Source organism: Euprymna scolopes, chromosome 46 (genome assembly GCF_053919585.1).
Source record: "Euprymna scolopes isolate OS-2025 chromosome 46, ASM5391958v1, whole genome shotgun sequence".
Classification (NCBI taxonomy): Eukaryota; Metazoa; Mollusca; class Cephalopoda; order Sepiida; family Sepiolidae; genus Euprymna; species Euprymna scolopes.
In genome coordinates this window covers 153286647-153297155 of record NC_136527.1, presented here as the reverse complement: position 1 = coordinate 153297155, position 10509 = coordinate 153286647, and the positions used below count along the sequence as shown (strand labels likewise).

General features: G+C 33.6%; 1 non-coding gene across 1 annotated transcript; it reads right to left on the bottom strand.

Annotated features, from left to right (window-relative positions):
* Window positions 1–1024: 1024 nt before the first annotated feature.
* Window positions 1025–1195, bottom strand: LOC145271692 (U1 spliceosomal RNA). The gene has a single exon (XR_013866084.1). It is a non-coding gene; the product is annotated as a U1 spliceosomal RNA (small nuclear RNA).
* Window positions 1196–10509: the final 9314 nt, after the last annotated feature.

The window sequence follows — 10509 nt, the reverse complement described above, 5'->3', positions numbered from 1 at the left end:
TGGGTTTGACCTTTACTCCTGATCTGAAATGGAACACGTACATCAAGTCTGTTACTAAGGTCGCTGGAAAGATGGTGGCATCCTTCTACCGCTCCAAAAGATATCTCACTACTGATGCAATTATCTATCTATATAAAAGCCAAGTATGTCCAAGGATGGAATAATGTTGCCATATCTGGGCAGGAGCTGCTAAAAACAGCCTATCCTGCCTTGAAAGAGTACAAAAAAGACTTCGTAGCTTAGTGGGCGATGCCCTTTTCTCTACCCTGCAACCTCTCTCCCACAGAAGAGACGTTGCGAGCCTATCCTTGTTTTATCGTTATTTCCATGGCAGGTGCTCCTCTGAACTCCAATCTCTGGTCCCCCCTCGCCAATCATTCACGAAAAACACCCGTCTAGCTGAATCCACTGTGAAAAATTTCCCCCACTCTATGTCTGTGCCTAAATCAAAACGTGGATTCCATGAACACAGCTTCTTTCTTAGAACTGCACGCCTGTGGAACTCTGTTACGTCTGCCTGCTTCTCACCGGACTACAACTTGGATGTCTTCAAGTCCAACGTTAACAAATTCCTAATGAACCGCCCCCTTAAGTAAACACTTCATCAAATCTCTACACTAACGTAATGTACTTGCAATAACCCTTATCCCTGAGTGGCTTCCGGGTCTTTATAAGTGGTGATCACTGTGTAAAACAAAAAGATAATTTGTGTGGCGTTGGAGGCTAAAAAAAAGTTCATTCAGCGAGAGATAAAAAAAATCGTTTTTTTGTTGCTTTTTCTTACTCGCTGTTTTACCTTTTTTTAATTGTCTGTGACGTCATAAGATTGTGTGTTGTATGATAATATCGCTTGCCACCATGTCATGCTGTGTTGTGCATGGATGTGTCAGAATAAGATTGGAACACGTGTGTTTGGTTGGTAAGAAATTTAGAGATTAAGTGTGATTAAGCGGAGGGAGTACAGACTTACGAGTGAGAGGTACTTGGAAGGAACAGGAAAGGATTTCTGATTTTGATTGGATTGTCGGGGTAAGCGCGTACGCAGATCCCACACTTAAAAATAGCACGTCTGAGTCGTCCACATTTGGGAAGATCGCAAATGTCAACCCAACCGCAGTGGCGCAGTGCAATGGATGGGCCTCGCTCTGGGGGAATGGCGTTAATGATCACCGTTACTCCTACGTAAGGTAAGGCTATTTATTTGCTCCCCCACTGAGCAAATTAGGCACAAAGCCGTTTTTTAATGTGGAGAGAGAGAGAGGGTGGAGGGAGGGAAAAGGGAACCGGGCCTTATTTACGTAAGGTAAGTATAATTGTTTATGTGGTGCCTACCACTGTTTTTATATCTTCTATACTTGCCACCGACAAACACCAATAAAAACTAAAATACCTCCATATAAGTCTCACCAATATCAGTAGATCAAAACTTTTTCATTCACTAATAACAATTATCTATAACAAATAATTTACTATCATTTAAACTTACCAACATTTTCACAAAATACCTCAATTTTAACGGAACTTAGATTTTACTATAATATTCAATGTCAATGTCGTTTACATGTGAACAACATAAATTCATAATCTTTTCAATGAGAACAAATACAAACGAATGAAAACTTTTAGAATTCAAACCAAAGCACTAACAAAAACAACCACATATTTATGTAATTTAATCGAACAGTTTTGTATGTCGTGAATTGGCACTTCTACAGTTTAATCAAGACATTTAAAAATGAAAATATTGAAAGAAAAGTGTTATAATTTACGCACCCGTTATGGAATGAAGTTCTCCGAAAAAATAACTTAATTTGATCAAGTATATATATTTTTTTACAGAGGAAAATCAAATTTTAATGAAATCGATATATTATCGCCATTTGGCTATTTAGGGACACAAGTAGGGATGGCTTAAAACGAATGATTAACAAAGGACCAAAATGAAAAAAATATTTTTTAAAACTTTGTAAAATAATTGAAAAAACAATTATCTAAGTATTTTTCTGCTCTTGTTTTAAGCGATGATTGGGGTTATCTCTCCTTGGTGTTACTCGATCGATCTCATTACAATTTAATCTTTTCAATGAGAACAAATAAAAAAAACTGCTTGATCAAATTAAGTGATTTCTTTTTTCATGAAAACTTTATTCCATAACGAGTACGTAAAATATAATTTTTTAAATATTTTCATTTTTGATGCCTTGATAAAAATGTACAAGCACCCATTAATCATATCAAAGCACGGATGAAACAAAATTCAAAATTACGATCTGAAGAGTTATTCCTCCTTACATGAGCAGTAATTTAAAAATGCCAATAGACGCTATATTTTTTTCATATGTTAATCTCTAGGTGTATCAGAATTTGAGGAGGTGGGGGAATTTTTGACACGAAACTGATAATAAAATATAAACAAAAAACTCGTAATTTCTTTTTTAAAAGTGGGTTGTTTATTTTCTTTATGGATTATACTTCCAAAATAAACTATTAAAGTTGTATAAAAAGTAATAGAAATAGTATTTTTTTATTTTTTCAAAACAGTAATGAAATCAAGTGAATTTTACGAGTTAAGTATTTTTCAATTTTTAAACTTTAAAAATCTATAAAAAGATTTTCTATTGATTAAATTTTTACGATATTTTCAGGGTCAATGTGAAATTTTATGTTCTTTCGAATACATCGAATATAATATTTAAGACAAACGTTATTTTTTTAATTCACGCCCACCCCCACCATTTTTAAATGTCTATTAAAAAGTAAATGATTTACACACAAAAGTTTTATATATCACAAATTGAAGATAAAAGATCAATAAATAATATATACAAATTTAAAACAAAAAAGAAGTGTTTTTAGAAATTTACATATAAAGTCCAAAGTTTAAAACCCTTTTTTAAACCACGTTTTTTTTAGATGAAACCTTGTTCCTTGCGCCTTTTATTGAAAAAAAAATGATCTTAATGTTTGAGGTCTGCATCCATCCTTTTGTATGCTGTAGCGTAATTGATGTGCACCATCTGGCCATTTCCTTTTGAAGGAATGATTTAATATCTGCGTGCACATTATACAGCTCCAAACATCGAAGTATCCAGGAATGAGGTAGACTGTCAAAGTCCTTTTTGTAATCAATCCAGGCCATTGACAGATTTATTTGTCTTCTTCTGCAGTCTTCTAGTATTGTTCTATTTACAAGGAACTGTTGTCTTGTGCAAAGTATTCCTCGTACACCTTCTCATTTTCGAGGTGATCGCCAGCAACCAGATGGTCGTATGTTGCATCAGCGATTAGAACTGTTATCTCTGTCGTTGTAAGGCAGCAGATTGTCGATATTTGTTTGCCATGTGGTTGTCCTCATTTTTTAGAATAAGTTATGTACTGCCTACAGTAATCCACTCAGGCGGTTCATCATCACTACTGATGATTCTATTGAATGCCTTGGCATAGTGATGATGAAATGTGCTCACTTCTTTCAGCCAGAGATTTGGTTTGTAGTCTATTCCTGGGGTCTTTAAATTACTGCATTGAGCTACAGTCCTGCAGACAGCTTCTTCGGTAATTCTAAGAGCTGTCATCTTTTCTTTTTCCTTGTTCTTCTCTTTGTTTTCTGATGTACTTTAATGTACTCATAGAGTGGCCTCCAGAGGTTTTCAACTTCCTGAGTTACTGAGGAGCTCACCTTTATTTCTTCTTTAACGACGCTCCTATAGACCATTCTTATATTTGTTGCAAAAAGTTTATCCTTTTTCCTTCAAAGTTTTTGCTTTTATTTTTTATTTGTGCAGCTAAGGCTTTTCTTTCAGCCTGATGTACTAACATCTTAGCTCTTAGCTGTGCTTTGTCTTGGAGGGAATAATAAGTTTTCAACTTAATTACCTTCTTATTTAGTTTTTTGCCTTGGGTTTCATAGGACAGGAATTAAAATATCTGGGGAGTTTCCTTTCGGATTTTATCTATTTTCTGTTGGAGTTTTCTTCTCCAAGCTGAGTTATATGATTTAGTCTTCATGTTTCGTCTTTTACTCTCCTGGTGTTTAAGTAATAATATACCATGCTGTCCCGTATATTGTATTGTCAGGTCTTGTATTGTAGTGTCTTCTTGATTGATTTGGCATATCTTTCTGTGAGTTTTTGGTATTTTATATATGCGTATTCGATTGACCAAATCAATATCCAATTTTCCTCCCTATTCCACAGAGTTTGGGCAAATTCAGCAGTGTTAGATTTGGTAACATCAATTGCTGCTTCACTAAAAGCTTTCTTCTCAATTGCCTCTCTAAAATCTTTTGGGAAATATTTATGTTGAAAGTTAATTCTTAGATGTGGTTAGTGATGTTTTTTCTTTTGTCAAGGGATAAGATTTTAATTGAGCCTCAAATACTGTTTCTCCTCCCCCATTTTTGTATACCTTAAATATGCGAAACAGTGGAAAATAATGTTCGTCTCCTCAAGAAACCAATTTATTACTTGGTTATTAATGTCTTTTTATAGTAGTTTTTGTTTGCTCTCGCCGTATTTCAGGACTAGAATTTGACTGGTCTTATATTGTGTCCAGCTTAGTGTTGATACTTGTGGCAACACACCTAGGAGAAGATGCACCGTTATTTTCCTATGACCCAGTACTATGCTTAGGAAATCCTGCAAGTTTGTTGATTTACTTTTACTTTTATTTTTAATTCCCAACTTAATTCGAATATGTGATCAGAGTTTACTTTAAATTGAAAATTAAAAGTATCCTTACACCAGAGTTCCTGGTAAATCCTGTACAGAGAGACAAAGACACCCGGGTTTTTTTTCTAGTAGGCATTCAATTCTCCTCAATGTGAGTTCTCATATGTGTAACGAATGTTGATGTTTGAGAACAAGAATATTTAGACACTTCACAAGAAGATGGGGTTTCCCCAGTGTGAGTTCTCATATGTGTCACTAATGCTGAGTTTTGAGAACAAGAATATCCACACACATTATAAGAATATGGCTTTTCCCCAGTGTGAGTTCTCATATGTGACGCTAAATGGTATTTTAGAGAACAAGAATATCCACACACTTTACATGAATGTGGCTTTTCCCCAGTGTGAGTTCTCATATGTCTCACTAATGATGACTTGTAAGAACAAGAATATCCACACATTTGACAAGAATGTGGCTTCTCCCCAGTGTGACTCCTCATATGTGATACTAAATGCGATTTCCGAGAACAACAATATCCACACACTTCACAGGAATGTGGCTTCTCCCCAGTGTGAGTTCTCATATGTGCCACTAACTGTGATTTTTCTGAACACGAATATCCGCACACTTCACAAGAATGTGGCTTTTCCCCAGTGTGAGTTCTCATATGTCTTACTAATTTTGATTTGTGCAGACAAGAATATCCACAAACTTTACAAGGATGTGGCTTTTTTTCAGTGTGAGTTCTCATATGTGTCACTAATGATGATTTGTGAGAACAAGAATATCCACACATTTCACAAGTATGTGGCTTCTGCCCAGTGTGAGTTTTTACATGTCTTACTAACATTGATTTTTCAGAAAAAGAATGTCCGCACACTTCACAAAAATGTGTCTTTTCCCCAGTATGAGTTCTCATATGTCTCACTAATGCAGATGTTGTAGAACAAGAATATCCACACACTTCACAAGAATATGGCTTTTCCCCAGTGTGAGTTCTCAAATGTGTCACTAACTGTGATTTTTGTGAACAAGAATATCCGCACACTTCACAAGAATGTGGCTTTTCCCCAGTGTGAGTTCTCATATGTATCACTAACTTTGATTTTTGTGAACAAGAATATCCGCACACTTCACAAGAATGTGGCTTTTCCCCGGTGTGAATTCTCATATGTGTCACTAAATTTAACTTTAGAGAACAAGAATATCCACACACTTCACAAGAATATGGCTTTTCCCCAGTGTGAGTTCTCATATGTATCACTAACTTTGATTTTTCAGAACATGAATATCCACACACTTCACAAGAATATGGCTTTTCCCCAGTGTGAGTTCTCATATGTATCACTAACTTTGATTTTTCAGAACACGAATATCCACACACTTCACAGGAATGTGGCTTTTCCCTAATGTGTATATTCATATTTAAATAAATTTTAACTGGAGCAAGATTTTCACCACCAAGTTATAAACATTATGACATTTCCTAACTGTTTCAGTTTTAATCTGGAGTTGTTTATCCAAGTAAGATTTTATGCTAAATAAATTTCAATTTGTATCACTTACTTTATTATATAAGAGATATTTCGTAGTATAAAAGTTAAAATATTTTCTTTTGTAAATTAGCAGATTTTTCTGAAATGTTAAATTCGATATCTTATGATTTGTAATAACATTAAACAAAAATTTCACAAATTTAAATATGTGTGATGTTCTTATCACTATTTGTAAAACAATCCAGATAAAAACAAATAAAATAACTCTTCACACATATCTGGCTTACAATGTTGTGTGCAGTTGTTTTTGTTGTCTGCCACGTAAGGAAATAATTGTGTATACAATACTGTTTAAGGAGAAGGATGGTCCCTTAATATTCATTAAAAACATTCCAGCAGGAACATCTGCAAATAAAAAATAAATGAAATTAAATATGTTAATATCATTGTTTATTTTAATCCTGTCAAGAAAACAAGAAACATAACTTTATAAAACATGTAAAAATCACAGAAATGAACATTTAATTCACATTCATATGGTTTAAATGTTTAATACTATTCATATTATTTTAAAATTGATAAAAGAATTATGCAATTAATAAAGTGAAATAAACAATAATATAGTAAGAATTTGTAGGAAAAATAAGCATACAACTACCATAGTTGCTACTGAAATTAATAACAAATATATTGATAATAATAGAAATATAATAAGTTTATAATACAGGAAAATGAATATAAATACTCAGTAAATTAAAGTTAATACAAATCGATATATAATCTAGTTACTTAGCAATGGATACTAATATGGTCTTTTAAAAAAGCTTTCGTTTTAAGTCATGTGTGTGGAAATAATAAATCTCTAAAAATGGTATTACATTTAGAAAGTCACTTTTTTTTCTATTTTTAAGGAATATAGTTTTGAGATATTTTATAGTGAATTGTTATAGGCAATGAAAACAGACGAAATAGAGCTGCACAAGTCTACAGATTTGAATACAAAGGTACTTGAATTGGAAGATGTATTATAACGAGGTACCTTTTTACATAACAACTTATCAAAGCTCAGAGACCACTTGAAGATAAGGGTTAAGAGTGTACAGTAGTCAGATAGAGATAAAGATAAAACTCATATATCTACAGCTTTGAATAGAAAGGTACTGGAATATGACGAGGTACCTGAACAGAGAATTAATGAAGAGTAACATTAGATCAACAAGTCAAACAAGTTAATCTTTGTTTCTGTATCTTGCCGATATTTAATGTGCATTAATTGTCGGTCATGGTTTGTGTAGACAGAGCGGCAAGCACAGCTTACTGTAATGAATTTGTCCTTACCACCAGCTTGTTAATGACTTTAAAGTATTTCTCTCTTTACCGTTGAATGTTTTGAGGGTTGTTAATGTTTTCATATGATTATTATTATTATTGAGTTTGTTATATTAAATTAAATATTATTACATATAATTATTGTTGAGGTTTTATATTTTAGTGATGAATGTTTTGAGGGTTGTTACACTTAATGTTTTATCTGCTGCAATCAATTTTACATGTCGTTTTACATTTTCTATTTCTTCTCGTGTATTTCTCGTGTCTGAAAATAACAACGAAATAGTGGCAAAACCAAGAGATAAATATATAATTTCTTCCAAAAAAATCACAGCTTCTGGCAGTTAAACTTTTAAAGCAAGATTTGTAGCGAAAGGTTTCTCACAAATTCCTGGAGTGGAATATTGTGCAACATTTTCACCAACGACAAATTTAACCACAATTAGAATTTTATAACAACTTACGATTAAAAAATACATCAAATGGATGTAAAAAATGCTTATTTACATGCTCCGATTGACAGTGAAATCTACATTTACCCTCCAGAGGGATTTAAAATGAAAAATAAAAATTGGGTATGAAAATTAAATAAATCGTTATATGGATTAAAACAAAGTGCACATAGTTGGAATTTAACACTCCATAATTATTTAATAGAACAGGAATTCAAACAATGTCCCATAGACGCGTGCATGTATACGCAAAATGTAGGTAATAAATTGTTGATTTTGTTTTTTTGGGTTGACGATATATTACTCGCCTCAAACTGTAAAAACACTTTAAGAGATGTTAAAAATGAATTAAATAAAGATTTTTAAATGGCCGATCTTGGACGACTGTCATGGTTCCTCGGTATAAAATTTACCTGTAAAAATGAATCTATAACTATGAACCACTCACGATACATTGAAAAAATTCTGCTCAAGTTCAGAATGCAAGATTGTAAGCCGTGTTCAACTCCCGTCGAAATGGACATAAATAAAAATATAGGGACCGAAACAACATTCATAGATAACCGAATATACAGGAAAATGGTAGGAAGTCTCATCTACTTAATGACCGTAACAAAGCCTAACATATGTTACACTGTAACAAAGCTATCTCAAGACTTATCGAAACCGACAATTAAAGACCTTAATCGTTCAAAACAGATCCTTCGTTACCTAAAAGGAACCAAGGAACAATCTTTAAGATTTAAAAAAATCCACATATCCTCTAAATTTAGAAGGCTTCTCGGATTCAGATTGGGCTAACTCTGAGGATAGAAAGAGTATAGTGGGGTATTGTTTTAGACTATCAAAGACTGGACCTATGATCTCTTGGAAAACTAAAAAGCAACAAATTGTTGCACTTTGAAGTTTGTTGTTTTGAAGCAGAATATGTGGCTCTTACTCATTCCGCGCAGGAGGCAATTTTTCTGAACACCCTTCTAAAATCTATTTTAAAATCAGATCTAAGTAAAAAAAAAACTATAGTAATGCATTGTGATAATCAGAGCAGTATCTTATTAGCAAATAATTCTATGATTCATCAAAGGTCGAAGCATATTGATATCACATATCATTTTATAAGGGATGAAATAAGAAAAAAACTATTACTCTAACTTATGTTACGTCTGAGAATAATATAGCCGACATTTTCATTAAACCTATAAAAAGAATAAAATTATGAAATTTTATAACCCAACTTTTTGGAATCTAATTATGAATAAATCTCTTTTCAGAAACCCAAAAGGATAAGCATGGACAGTTTTAATCACACCAAAAACAAATGTAAATTGTCTCGGGCACGGCGTTAAACTGCGACCAAATACTAACCAAATTAACCAATTAATACCTAACATAATGTTTCCAGTTTTTGGTACAAAAAAAGGCCACTTGTTAAAACTCTTTTCTAAACTTCCTATTTTGTATCTTTTTTTGGCAAAACAAAAATTGTATATTTGTGAATTTTGTGCATATGTTTATATATATTTGAAAAGTATTCTATTTGTATGTTTATATATATTTAAAAAGTGTTCATTTTTACATGTATCCAAAAAAAAGTGGGCTCTTTTTGCACACATTATACCAATATATTAATTCTTTTTGACAGATGAGAATAAAGACAAATTCCCATAAAACCAGAAGAAAATGAAAAAAAAACAATTATTTTATTGGCTTATTTTTCTTCGTTCATTTATTTTTTATTTATTTTCTTTTCTTAAGTGAAACCAAAATTGAATGTGAAAGGAGTTTTCCATTATATCAAAAAAGGGGGGGTGTAAAAAGTTTTTGACTGCTTATGGGGGTATATATTTAAATGCTGCCCACATCAGCATTATGTGGCACAAGGCCGGAAAGTGAGAACCCCGTAGGCTCCCCAAAAGAAGGGGCACTCCCGCAATTTTAAAAATTGCCTGAGTAACCCCGTCGGCATTCACCGGTCGAGGCGCCTCAGGCAGCAAGCAATAAACTTGCCCCAAACTTGCCCGGTGGCAAGGTCTAGGTATTACCCAGGCGGCGTACCTTAGTCCAATAGGTGTTGGGCCGGTTCCCGGCCTCTCACCTGTTGGGCTGAGTGTCAAGTGACGAATCCTTGACGTGTACTACCCTGTCTCCCTGCATCCAAAGTCGCGAGGAGACACATCCCATCACAAGGAACTTGTGATGGGTGGTATGAGACGAATGGATTCGCTAATCATTTTTATAACCAACGGCTGTGCTAAACAACCAGTCAAAACGTCACAAAATTATTATAAAATCGTCGAATTTTGTGATTCAATAAGTTCACCATTTGCTACATCACGGACCACATTTAATTATTTGCCGCCATCTTGGTTACTGATCTGAACTACGCCGCCATCTTTGTTCAACATAATATCTCAGAACTTAAGAGGTTAACTACGTGACAGACCGCATTTGATCTTGGTCGCCATCTTGGTTACTGATCTGAACTAAGCTGCCATCTTTGTTCAACACAAATGTCTCAAAACTTAACAGTATAAAATATCATTTCATATAATTATCATTATTGAG